This window comes from Humulus lupulus, chromosome 7, assembly GCF_963169125.1.
Source record: "Humulus lupulus chromosome 7, drHumLupu1.1, whole genome shotgun sequence".
NCBI lineage: Eukaryota > Viridiplantae > Streptophyta > Magnoliopsida > Rosales > Cannabaceae > Humulus > Humulus lupulus.
The window spans coordinates 56,971,799-56,986,660 of record NC_084799.1 but is presented as its reverse complement, the minus strand read 5'-3'; positions in this window follow the sequence as shown (position 1 = coordinate 56,986,660).

The window sequence follows — 14,862 nt, the reverse complement described above, 5'->3', positions numbered from 1 at the left end:
CTCCATTTTGCAAAAAAAAAAAAGAAAAAACATGTTGCAAACAGAAACACAAACAAACGGAAAGAAAACCACAAGATCTCACTAAGAGTTTAGTGAACCGCTCCGATACCAATTGAAATTTCGTATTTTAAGATTACCAACTGAATTTATCAAATAATTTAATTAATGCAGAATAGTTATACAATTGCTTGATCAGACATATATCTGATGTATCAGGTCAGAGTGCTGATGAATCAGAATAAGCGAACATAAAGTAAATCAACTAAAAGTAATGTGACACAAGAAGTTTTTTACGTGGTTCAGAAAACTTAGTCCACGGGGCCATGCCCAGAGATAAAATCAATTATTAAAGTCTCAAGAATACAATAAGAAATTGACTTATATAAGTTTAGACTCCCTCTAAATCCTTATAGCAACCTTGAAGTACTCCACTTTAATAATAAGATTTTGATAAACACAAGGAATACAAAATCCCTTCTAAACTTGATGAGTGTTTGCTTCCTCCCGAAGTGAGACTTATGGAAACCTTCTCCCAAGGAATGTATGTAACATTCTGTAACGCCCTAATTTCTCATAGATTACCGAGAACACAGCGTTGGGTCATAATCATAAATATTCCTCTTTTATTTAATAAAAACTTTAAAAAATAAATACATGGATCCATGGTTTCACAAAAACAAAACAATTGTCTTTAACATAAAAATATGAGCAACATTTAAATAAAAATTTAAAGTAATCATTCTTTAATAAAAAAATATGCCCGCTTGATCTTGCTCGACTATATGGTCCCCACGAATACGTCACGAAGCTCTTAGGTCCCACACTCGCCACTGGTCTTTCTATTCTTAATTTCATGAAATAAGAATATCATAAGGAGTGAGCTTCTAAGCCCAGTAAGGAAAATACAAACAAGAGTTAGTCATATAATCACACATAACATAATTCACAAGAGTCATGCAAACACAAACCTCTAGATCATATCATAACTTAAGTCATAATTCTAAATCATAATCTAAGCCATAAATCATAACTCATACTCTAAGTCATAAGTCATAGGTCATAAGCCATAAGTCATAGATCATAAATCATAACTATAGGTCATATATCATAATTATAACTAAAATAACAAGTCAGATATAATGAAAAGATAAATGTTTATACAGGGTGGCAATTAAGCCCCGGACAAAAGTCTGTCATACACCGGACATAGGTCCATCATAAAATTTTGGCAACCGAGCCTACCAGACATAGTCCGTCATACATCATTGGACACCTTAGGTCTAGACACACTTACCCCTTTATTGTACCTGAAATGTTAGGTCATACAAACATAAACTATATCATACATTACATAAACTAGATCATAATACTAAACTATCTAATTTTCCTTACCAACACCAGGATAATTTGATAACAAATGCGGGACTTGGAACACTCCTAAAACAAGCAATAAAAGTGGTGAGTATTTCTAAATGAAAGAGATGAAAGGAATAGAACTAAACCACCAAGAGGAAAATTATCGAAAAGACACCTTAAGTTCAAAGAACTTAAAAACCTTACCACAAAACCATAACAAAAGCTAGAACCTGAATGAAAACTAAAGAAACTAAGGAATCAAACATAATTGAACTTAAGAATAATGGTACAATAGTTGACCTTATGGATTGGTCTAACTCCAATACTGAAATACTATAATCCTCACTTCCCAAGTGTTTGATAAAGCTTAAGAATGGCAAAGCTTTTTCCCAACCCAAGTGTTTATCACTCTTATGGTCTCACTAGCACCTTGGAGTTTGATCATAGTTCAAGAGTAAGTGGAAGGGCTGGGTTCTAAGTCCTATTTATAGAGTTCTAGGAATAAAAATCTTCTTTTTGGCTTTGAATAAAAATAATGAATTTAATTAAAAATATTGAATATTCGTCAATCAGAGGCTGAAGACTCAGTCAAAACTATCCAGGGCAGGTCTAAGGAGTCAAAGTTGGTTTTTAAAAATTAAAAACAAAAAATAAATAAGTAAATAATTAGGGCGATATATTGCCCCTATGTGGCGATATATCGGCTCTGCCCTAATACAAAGCCTCCATTCGTACGATCGTGCAACGTCAACGTGTTTTCCGTATTCTTCGTCAGGCAATATATCGGCTCCGATCTGCGATATTTCGGCATATGTGAATATTTTAAACACGTAATTGCACTTTTTCAGCATAGTTAATGTTGGATAACTACTTTGACTGAGTCAAACTACGACCCTAATAGTTTCTGGTGAAGACTAAGTCTTATATTTCCTAATTTTATAATTAAAATAATAATTATTTAATAATCATGCTTATGACAAGTGTCATATTCCTATTGGCTCTATCTAAACCTTAGGTTATAATAAGAAATATATTTAGGACCAGCAATATTAATAAAAACTTATGTTATAATTAATATTCTTAAACTATAGGTTAAACTTATAAAATCCATAACTATTGCTAGGAGTTTCCAACTAAGTCCCGGTTTGAACCAAAATCCACGAAATCTAAAATACTACAACTACTACTATCTAACTAACTAAGTAAACATTCTGGGACTCTACAAATCATCTCACTTTTCCAAAATTAATTAAAATAATACCACAACTAAAAGTATTATTTTAAATTAATACTATTAATGAACATGTCATAGCAAACAATTAAATAACCGGGCTACTTGCATATTACACATTCACAAGCTTTATGACCTGTTTAAGAATAAATAATACAAAGCAAAACAAATAAACAAACAAAGAGATAGTTGAACAAAGACTACTCTTTACATATAAAAGAACTCTTCAAAACATAAAACGTTAGAATGGTAAAGAGATGAGATTAGTTGCTGCTTAGGTTTGGTATTTATAGAGCTTAGGAAACCCTAAGCCACCCAATCTCGATCATGATTTCAATCAGATGAAATTAGGAAGTTTCTAAAAATAACTCCCAATTATCTTTACCGCAGAATATTCCAGATGTAACATAGAATCATCCTGTAGCATCAGTAAAGTGGACGAACCTGGACTTAAACCCAAATCAGGTTCATTTCGAATTTAACTTACTTGGGCACAAAGAATATTTCAGTTTCCTCTTTTTAAATCAAATAAAATCAAGAAATATATGCAGTGATCAATTCTATATCAGTCATGCTTATTATAGACAAAGTTTCCATAAATAGATAGGGAAACTTTGACTATATAAAATTTATTTGATATAGAATTCATACTTACCCAAAATAGACAAAATCCACTAAATTTTTTTAAAATAACAATTAAATTAGAAAGATATATTTAATAAAAAGAAAACCAATATTAGGATTTTACAAATTCCTCATAAGGAATCCCCAAAATTGGTAAGCCACTAATGGCTTTCAAGTCATATAAAGAAATGCCCATTTCACCACTGCTGTGGTGAAATGTATTAGGTAAAGGCCCACCAAGTTCCGTAAAAGCTCGCCATATGTTATTTTCAATTAAAAAAGGGAACCTAGATACAACTATGGCACCATAAATCCCTGCATCAGTCAAAGTACCACGATGAAGACTTAAAATTGTTTCTTTCCATTCCATAAGATAAGAAAGAAATTGAGCTCTCCCTCTAAAGGAAAAGTTACCACAGGTTTTCTTCTCCGATAAAATGCGATGAAGGTTGGGCAAAAACTCACTGGTAACCTTGTGAGTAGTATCACCATCATCTTTTTTTATCAACCAACTCAAGAAACCTTAGCCTTGAAAATAGGACCATAATGTCGCATATGTTTGACAGCTTCTTGATCATTCAAAAAGTGATATCGCAAATCACCAGAACTAACATCTTCAATTTTAGACAAGGAAACGAGGTCATGCGGAGTCATTGAACCCCGAATTTCTTTCAATGGTATAGAACGTTAATAAGATGGTCCAATCTTAATTTAAAATCCTGTTTCATTAGGAGCGCGCTGAGAATGGAGAGTACCGATGACAGACATTTTGGGATAATTTTCTCACTATAAAAAAATTAATTAATTAGTAAAAGGAAACAGAAAAAAAACTCAAGTATGCACATGTACATAAATGACATGCACATGCTTGAAGGGGCATCTGTTGAACGAAAAAAATAATATAAAAAGATATAAAATAAAAATATATTATTATATATAAAGAAGTGATATCAGTCAAATTAATGGAGAGAAATATCTCAACTTTCCTACATTCCACTCTGACCACTCTTCACATTCTCCACTCTCTTTTCTACTCAACGTAAAATAGAATCTATGAAAGGGAAAAAAATCAGACAAAGAGGGGGGGAGCGAGAGAGGAGGAAACCCTGAAAAAATTATTAGAGATTACAATAAATAAAAAGCGAGAGAAAAAGAGATGAGAAAACTCAGACAAAATTCTGAGAGATTACGATAAAAAAAAGAAGAAGAGAGAAACGCTACCAAAAAAATACAGAGAAAACTTTGCATTTTTTAAGGATTTCTACAAAGTGAGTATTAAAGCTTGCCTATATGTTCTTCTTGGTGTTCCATATTCTCTTCTCAATATTCCAAGTACATTTTCCTTTTCAGTGATTCCCTTCTTTTGATTTTGGTCTACTTTGACCTAGGCTTTATAAGCTACAAAAAGACTCCAAAAGTAAGATATAGCCAAATGAGAAAGCAGAAAATCTAATTTCTCCATGTCATTATGCTGTTCAAATTCTCCTAAAATTAAATTGGAATTTTCATATTTTTCATGGTCCACTTTGATGTAGGCTTCATTAACCACAAAAGGACTCCAAAAGTATATGATAAATCATAAAATTCATATGTTATTATGCTGTAAACATTTCTTAAAATGTAAATTTTGATTAAACAGTAAAATCAAGGCAACAAAATTTCCCAATATTCAATACTACATTGGAATTCAATTAGTCTCTATGTTAGGTAAAGGCCAAAATTATTGGAAAAATTCCTCAACATGTATGGAAAAAGAAGAACTTGAAATCGGCATATATGTCAAGGTGATAAAGAGAACTCAGACTCACAACTGCCAACAAAAAAAAGATATATTCATATCATAAATGCGTGGGCTTCAAACAATAATCCATATACAATATATACAATTATGTTCAATCGAGAAGAATTATACAAACCTATATACATATATATCTCAAAGAAAGGTTAGAGTCACAACTTGATGATTCCAAGTCCAATAACCAAAACTTAAGCCGAAAAAATGGATAAACATTGCTATCAATATATATATATATATATATATATATTTATCATCCTTATTATAAATTATATATAAATATATATATGCATTCGTGTGATGTAGTTATAAGTAAAGAAATAGATTTATGGTGAAGTATATATGTATGTTGAGAAATTAAAAAATTGGGTATACGTGTTCATGCTAGATTATTACAGCATATAGAAAGATATATAAATATATGTGTGGTATGATATAAAAAATGAGAGAAAAAAATAAAATAAAATAAAATAATAAACTGAAGAAGCAAAATTTGTTAAAAATGACTCCTTAAATAGAGAGATATATGACACCTGAAGACATATAATTGCCGCAAATAAATTTTTGTCGTCTCCTAAGAAAAATATGTACAAGAGATTAATACTATATATATATATATAAAGAATTATTTATAAGAAGAACAAACATACATGTCCAAATATATGTCTCACTTTTTTCTCAAAGTTAAATCATGTCTCTCAAATTCAGAGAACTTTGAAGAATGCATTATGTTGAGTATAGTAGAAGGGTTAAATAAACAAATGATGATCTCTTTAAATTCTAAATTCAAACTCAAATTGAATTTTAGAATATAAAATAATGATATTATCTTATAAATATCTATATCAGATTTGATCATAAATTCTAAATTCAAATTTCTAACATTAAATTTAAATTTTAGTATAAAGATATTATCTAATATGAAATTTAATTATCCATTACCAAATTTTGAAATAATTAAATTATCAGATTCTAGAATCTACCAAAATTAGTTTTGATCTCTTTATTTTATGAAGATAATTTTCTATAAATAAAGAGATTTCAACGTATAAAAAAAAAATCTAAAATCATATCAAATGATGAAAATAATTCTACACAAGAGGTCTTTCACCTCTAATTTTTCAAAACATCACAAATAATGCAGTTTGAACTAGGTTCGACTTGATTCCTTCAAATGTTACGTAGGCAACCTAATTGCTAAGGTTAGGTACAATCACAAACTCCCCAAGTTTTCAATGAGGTCATTCACCTCAAGAATCCCAAGTGAGGTCATTCACCGTAATCCCTACCTCAAATGGTAAGAATTTCAAAGTGAGTTAATTCTTCACAAAATTCTCAAATATACAAAAATCTTTGAACTACGTTTGACTTGATTCATTTAAATGATACATATGCAACTTAGTCGCTAAAGCTAAGTGTAGTCACAAATACCATAGATTCCCAAAATTTTCAAATATCAAACACAACTCTCAAAATTCCATTGAAGGTTATTCACATCAAAATTTTTCCTAGCTTTCAAACATCAAATAATTCCATGATATGATCATCTACCGAAATTTCAGAAATTTCTAAAACTATCGTGGATTCCTAAATGGTCATTCATCGGAATTCTTCCAAACATTTTCTAAAATATCATGTCTAGAACTATAAGTGACTTGATCCTTCATAATGTGTGCATGTAGGCAGCTCGACCAGCTAAATTTATCGAGTGCAGTCACAATTCCAAATTCCTCAAAATTTTCCCAAAATTACATTAGTAATTAATATCATCATAATTGGAATCAAAATATTTTCCTTTAAATAAAAAGGGTAGTAATTAAGAGATTATTCTTATAATCTTGAATTGGTCGAACTAAAATTTTATAAAATTTTATGCTACAAAATCGGCATATGTGAAATTGTGTTTGACATTAATTTTAATATATTAAATTTGAAATTTTTGTGTAACAGTAATAGCATATGGAATGTCAAGGCAAGCTAGAATTTGTAGACCTGGTGCCAAGTTTCATCACTACTACAAAAACATGCTCTTAGAACACTTTTTTAGAGCACTCACCTAGATGCAAACCTTAAAAACAACTCTTGGACTTTTTAGGGCTCGCTAAAAGTTTGAAATTTTTTTTAACAAACACCTCCTGGACTTTTTAGGACACTCATTGCGAGTCCTTAAAGAATTTTTTAGGACACGCGGTGCAAGTCCTAAAAACTTATGTGTGTCCTAAAAGTTTGAATTTTAAAAAATCCCAAATTGCCTCCAATCCCTCAAATCACTCAATAATATAAAAAGAACACAAAAATCACTCAAATCACCATCTCTCTCTCCTCGGTTCTCTCTCTCCCAAAGCTCCCTCTCTCTTTCTAGCTCGTATCTGCCAAGGCCAAACAGCTGCCTTGCTGTCGCCGCCCAATGCTACACACCGCCCCACTCGACGAACCACCCCCCCGAAACCCCCAACCCCCGGAGCTCAGCCCCTCAAGTGTGGCCTAAGGCCCTCAAACGACTTGTCAAAGTTTCAGCGATTTTGGGTTTTCCCAAACTTTCTGACCACTTTCCTGCCACCTCGAACCACCACGAGATGAACCACCACCACCACCATATTCCTTGCATCTTGGGCTTCAAAACCTACTAAAGAATCATACCCAATGACCACCATGGAGTGGTGGTGTCGCCACTTACTCCAGCCATTCTTTTAGGGCTCGCGTCAATGAGCTCAAAAGCGAGTCCTAAAAAATCTCAGTTTTTAAGGCTCTCAAATAGAGGACTCGCTCCCTGTGAGTCCTAAAAAAAATTTTAGGGCTTCTTTTTTGTATTAGTGCATCTTTTATGGTTAGTTAATGAACACTTTTTGCTGTTCCATAAAAAAAAACTTCATTATTTGTATCGAAGGGGCCTCCTTTGTTGATTGCAGGTTCACATGATTTTTGAAGTTGCTTGAGTCTTTCTCTCATAAGTTTCCTATCATTATTTTCTGGATCCATAAATCTCTTCACAAGATCCGAAATTTTATCTCTCCTTACTAAATTTATCTCATCAGTCCCTTCACATATCATCTTCTTATTATTAACCTTCCAACAAATTTTCCAATCCTAAACAATTAGCTTGCTACTAAGAATTCGGTCGGCAGCTATAGAAAATTTCAACATTGGAATTCCAACATAAATAGCTTCCATAGTAGAATTCCACCCCAGAGTGAGTTTAAAGCCCACCAATATAAGGATCACCCAACACCCTCAATTGGTCACACCATGGCACCACAAACCCCACATAACCACAACCATTTTTTATCTTTAACCACTACTACAAAAACACCCTTTTAGGACACTTTTTTAGGACACTCATCTAGATGTGAGTCCTAAAAATAACTCATGGAGATTTTAGAACTCGCGTTGCGAGTTCTTAAAGAATTTATTTTACCTAAAAATTATGTGTCCTAAAAGTTTGAGTTTTTTTTTTTTAAAACGAACACCTCCTGGACTTTTTAGGACTCACAATGAAATAATGCTTTTAGCACTCACACCTAAAAATTTGAATTTTTAATTCCCTCTAATTTTTTTTAACTAAAATTTTATCATTTATTAAATCACAAAGAAAAATATAACACAACAGCCCATTCCTTCTCTCTCTCTCCTTGCTCTCTTCCCCCATTTTCTCTCTCTCACAAACTCCACAACCAAGCCACGGACGGCGACGCTCCGACCAACCCCCTCCTACACACGCTAACGCAATGGACACAGAAGGTCGGCGACCTTCGACCCCCGCGAGCCCAGCCCTTCACGCGCCGCCCTTCGCCGCCTAACGTCGTTCGAAGTCGCGGTGGTGCTATTTTTCCCAAACTCTTTCAAGTGTTTTCCGACTGCCTCGAGCCACCCCGACCCAAACGAACACCACCAGTGCATTCCTTGTGCTTTGGGCATCAAAACCCACTAAAGGATTGATCATTTTCTCGAACCACCACTGTGGGGTGGTGGCGCCGCCGTTAACGTCGGAGCTCCGGCGGGAGCTTTGGCTATCAATTAATTTTTTAAAAATTAAAAATAAAACTTTTTAGTCATAAAAAACCTCAGTTTTTAAGGCTCTCAAATAGAAGACTCGCGCCCCACGAGTCCTAAAAAGCATTTTTTGTAGTAGTGGACACATTCTCACGTGCTACCCACAAGTGTCTTACGTCACTCACACTACTACAAAATTGGGCTTTCCCGACACCCAACCACGATAGTCAATCTTGGACTAGCTTTATTCACACTTATATCTTTGTGTCCTTTTGCACAAGTATTCAGATTCTTGCATCCAAATCATTCAATTGACTAAAGTAATAATGGTACATAAAATTGCAGTTAGAAATACCCAATAATTTTGACTTGTTATGTTCATGGTATGGGCGGTAGCATTATAATATTTCTGAGTAGATTTTTTTGGCATAGGTTTTTTTTCTTCCATGTCTGTAGTAATAATAATGTTAGAAGTCCTAATTTTATGAGTTTTAGAAGGCACTAAGCGAATTTTATGGTATGTATGTATGAAACATACATTGAATTAGAGTTAATATTAGTTTCTTGGAGTGTATGCATTATTATATATTATTTGTTTGCTTGTAAGATCACTCTATTATGGAATAAAAGAATTAATATACATTAGAAAGTGTTTTCACTAGCTTTAACTATTGTTATTTAATCTGATTTTTTTCGTTTTATGTGTTTGAGTCCCTGAATGTCTCAAATTCAAGAAACCATTCATAGTCTAATTTTTCAAAGTCTGATATTTTTCTTATAGTTTCTAATAAATATTTTATTTTGTTTCTTTCTTTTGATTTGGTTTAAAGAAATTATGGGTTTTATGTCCTTTTTTAATTAGTGTCTTGTATGGTTTGAAACTTGTGTAACTTGAATGAAGCTTATTTATTTTTTAGTTTGTTACTTGGCAACAGGTTTTGTGTGCTTGAAATAAAAATTATGATACTAAAATATTGGTAGATATTCTTGTCCTTCATTATCTCTATAAAGATGTGCTTTATTGTACCGAGGCATTGAGTTGTGTTTTGATTGTTCTAGAGTTTTGTTTCATTGTTCTAAGGCTTTAAGTTGTGTTTCATTTTCTGGATTATTCTTTCATTGTTCTGATGTTTTATTTGTTTCAAGTTTAAAGTTGTTTCTACAAGTTCAAAGTTTCAAGTTTAAAGTTTATGCAAACAAATTAAGAATTGGTATTAGATTTTAGGGATTTTATAGGAAGATTTTGAAGGTGAGTTGTTTCTTATAAAATTTGTATGCTTTTTTTATTTTGATTTAAAAAATGTGTGGTATATGTTCAATCTTACTTGGCCTAGGATGTTGAGAAAGAGTATGCTTATTATGTTGGTGATTATGTGACTTCTTGTGTTCATATTATATATATATATATATATGCTGGTATATCAAGTCACATAAATACTCTTAATATGTCATATTATATAAAATTTCGAAATCCTTGTGATGAATATGGTGAGGATATTTTATTTGTATTAATTGAAATTATAATATAATAATTGAAATTATGATGTAATATTTTATTAATTTTGAAGAATGATATTAAAGTTTATATAATCAAAATATATAATATTTATATTTTCAGAAATTTATCATTATATGTATAAGGGTGTATGTTTCAAAAGCAGAAATGAAATATATGTTTTTTCTATTACAACGTGGCCTTATTGTTAAAGCATAAATGTATTATAATGTGATTTTTTATGTTTCAGGAATGATTTAAAAAAAAATTCATGACAATCAATCCTTACTTTGGAAAGACTATTGGTGACGAGGGCGAGAACAAGGACAAGAAGAAAAAATATATGTTGTTTGACAATGAATTTAATGTTTTATTTTATTTGTAATTTTTATTAGAGTAAATAATTCTTTTTTGAGTGGTTAATTAATTACTTTGTAAATCTAGTTATATATTTTTTAACGTCAAAACAATTATGTTTATAGACAAGACTATATGATTTTTTAGTCAAGTAGTAGTGTTATATTTGTTCAAAAGTTTGTTTTATTAGATTTGTAAATACTTTGTATAAGTTTTGTTATTTTAATCTATAAATTTTTAGATTTATATATAAATGTTTCATTTAAATCATAATATTTAATTGAAAATAAAAATAAATAATTTTTTTGCAAGCAACAGCGACACCTAATAACAGTCGGTGATTAGTGTTCAAAAATATCATTTTATTAGTTTTAAAGTTTAAAATTAATTCAGTTTTATTTAATATTTTCATGGATTTATTGTAATATATTTTATATTTGAAAATATTAATCTTAATTTAATTTGCGTTCAATTTTCAGGAAATAAAATGTATTTTTGACACAAACAAAAAGAAAGAAAATATAATTGAAAAAAATGATGATAAAGTGGCATTTTTGAAGGTGACTGGGCCCAAAAGCCGAGCCCAAACAGCCCAGGCCCAAGCTTTCAGCAAGTGCCCATGCTGCCACATGGCAGCCTTCCATTTGCATAGCTAAGCCACCTGAAGTTGAGTTGTTCCTCCAGCAGCCAACACGTGTCCCCTTCCAGCCACCCACGTGACGCAAGTCAGCCACTCCAGCTGAGCCGCACGCCTCCAGCTGAGCCACGCGAAAGCTGCACGCCTATCACACCTGCCACCTGACGCCACGACCCACCATGCCTACCACACCTTCTGCTGAGCCAACAAGACAACACCACGTCACCCAACTGCTCCCCACGCACCTGACCACTCCACCATCCGCCTGACGCCTTTTGCCGAGCTCCTCTCACGGGCCGACATGTGGCCTCCGTGTCCCATACTCCAACAACAACATTTTTTCCAGAGCCAATTAACGCATGCCACGTGTCTCACTTGCCCCATTTTGCATCATATTTTGAAGCCACTTTCTCCACTTTCTAATGTACGAAAATACAAACTTTGGAGCAAATTTTCTCTATAAATAGGGAATCAAAACCAGTGTTACAGGATAAGATTTTAGAGTGGAAAAAGACACTTTGTTATTTTTTTTCTTTTCTTATTTCTAATTTAATTTTGCTTGTTTTAGGTGATAAAAATGAGTGAATTATTTTAGAAATATTGGTAAGGTTAGAGTGTAGTAGTTGTACTTCTCATTCTCAATAGTGATATTGATTCTTCTTATGCTTCATTTTCATATCTCATTAGTTATTTTGTTTCTCATCTTCTAATTTCTTTTCTAAAATTATTTAACATCTTTTACATAAGTTCAGTCATGATTTTCTTATGTAACGTAGATTGTTAATTTATTTTATTATATTTGTTATATTGTATGTCTTTTACTACATTCTGCCAGTGGTATTTTGTCGCTCTTGGATATATAATATGATATGCTATGAAATTAGGAGTTAGATTCAATTTATCTAGATTATTTAATTTGTGCTTTTAACATATACATCTTCCAGTTGCAATTAATGGTGTAGAATTGTGACTGTGTTTTGAATTAATATCAATATTAGAATAAGTTTTACAGCACGACATCTCTACCTTGCCATGCTCTTTATTTGATCGCTTTCCATAATCCATCATTTTACTTTCACAAAATCCATTTCTTCAATTCTACTTTATTTTTATATTTTATTTACTAATCAAATCTTTTTGTCTCTCTGTGGATACGACATAGCCCGATTACTACTGCGACCGCTTAGGAGTTTATTGGGCGATATCAGTCGGCGTTGCTTTTTAACTGTTGGCGTTGTCAGTAACAGTGACATCTAATAACTGTCGGTGTTGCCCCATAACATCGACAATTTTTAACTGTCGGCGTTGTCAGCAACAGCGACACCTAATAACTATCGGCGTTGCCAGCAACGACACCTAATAACTGTTGGGGTTGCTCCACAATAGCGACTGTCGGTGTTGCCAGCAACAGCGACACCTTATAACTGTCGGTGTTGCTTGCAACAACGACATTTTTAACTGTCGGCGTAGCTACCCCTATGCCAACATAGACAAATACGACAGTTAGTCGACTGTCGTCGTTGCTCAATAGCGACAGTTAAAAATTGTCGGGAAAACTCATTTTTGTAGTAGTGACTAGTTCGTATGCCAGCCACAATTTCATCCAATTGGGTATTTATAACGGAAAGAAAACACCCAAACGAGATGTATAAGGCAGATTCTTCTGGTTGAGAATCTAACCACTGTATATACTCTGAGACAGTACCACTAATGTTAGTATTGTCATTAGAAGTATTTTCAAGTTGAAACTCAGGATTTGGGCTTCAAGACATCAAAGACTCGTGATTCAAGCTCATATACCGAAGTGGACAGGAGATATATATTGTGCTTTCGAGACCTTAGAAACAGTATCCACTATTATTTGCATTATGTTATTATCGTCATTTTAAAAAATTCTCTTTGAGATATCTGCTAGGTGAGTTGTAGAAATCACTGGGATATAATCTACCATTTCGTGGCCTCGCTCTATAACATAATCGAGCAATAGTATGTATATATTTACAGCAATGATTATTATGTATATTTATTATCAGCGTAAACGCAAGTTAAGATTACGTGATAATAGTATGTATATATTTACAGCAAGAAAAAAAATAATCATCGTATATAAAATTAAATGAATAAAAAGACAAGATGAATCAACAAAATGAATTAGTATAATGTGAAAATATGAGTATTAAACAAATAATAACTGACGTACAATTCTACTTGCAAATCAAGATTACTTATTAGAGGCATTTTTAAGTGGAATATTACATCCTAGACCTATATGCCAACTACCCAATGCCTCAAATTTACGGACTAAAAATATTCTTTGTATCAATGTTTTTTATTGATATTTAAACAAATTAGTTAATAAATAACCCGACAAAAAAGTAATAAATAATAATATACTTTTTATAAACTAAATTATTATCCAAATAATTTAAAAGTAGATTTGAATTAAATTTAAACATTTAAATATAAATTAAAAAAATTATCATTTTCTTTTTAATTATGTTTTAGAATTATCAAAATTTATTCAAAAATATAATAAAGTTTCTAAAATGTCCATTTTAAGAGAAAAATAAAAATAAAGTAATGTCTATAATGAAGTTTTTTTTTTTTAAAAAATGCATTAAATTTATACCCTTTTATGTTTCTATTATTTTTTTTTTTTGCATAATCTATCCATTCGATCTCTTTATTAATTAAAGAAACTCTAAAAAATGTAGTTCATAATTATGGAGTAGAGAGTAAAAGTTCAATTTATTATATTATTATTATCATGGTTCTAGATTGTAATATTTTTGTCATTTTATCAGCCATAGTAGATTTTTTATTTCTGTTTCTATGATAAAAGATTCGTTTTTAAATGATTATTATTAATGTAATAATTTTTTTGGTAAAATAATTGCATTTAATCAATAAAAATAAACATATATTGATATATGTCTTAATATCATTAAGATTTTTTTTTAATTTAAATGAATTGATCCCACTTGCCCGACATAAAACTTTCCAATTTGAATTGATCCCACTTGCCCGACAAAAATAAAAATAAATAATTGATCCCACTTACTTTTTAAGTCGAACTACAGTAACTATTTACTGAAGCTATCATGCACTAATTAATGTTTATATTTACCATTTCTGTTTTTTTTTTCTTTATTCATTATCGAAAATAAAGAAACAAAACTCTAACCGGAGATTTTGATCGGGTAAGGCCGTGTTGTGCGAAGCGTTCAAAATGATACCACACCGGAAACATAGAAAGGGAGAGTGGCCAGTGTTGTGCGTGGAAGCAATAAATAGCGGTATAAAAATATATCAAATCGGTAAAAATAAAATACACAGTATTACGTGGTTAGGTAATTTGCCTATATTCATGGGAGGTC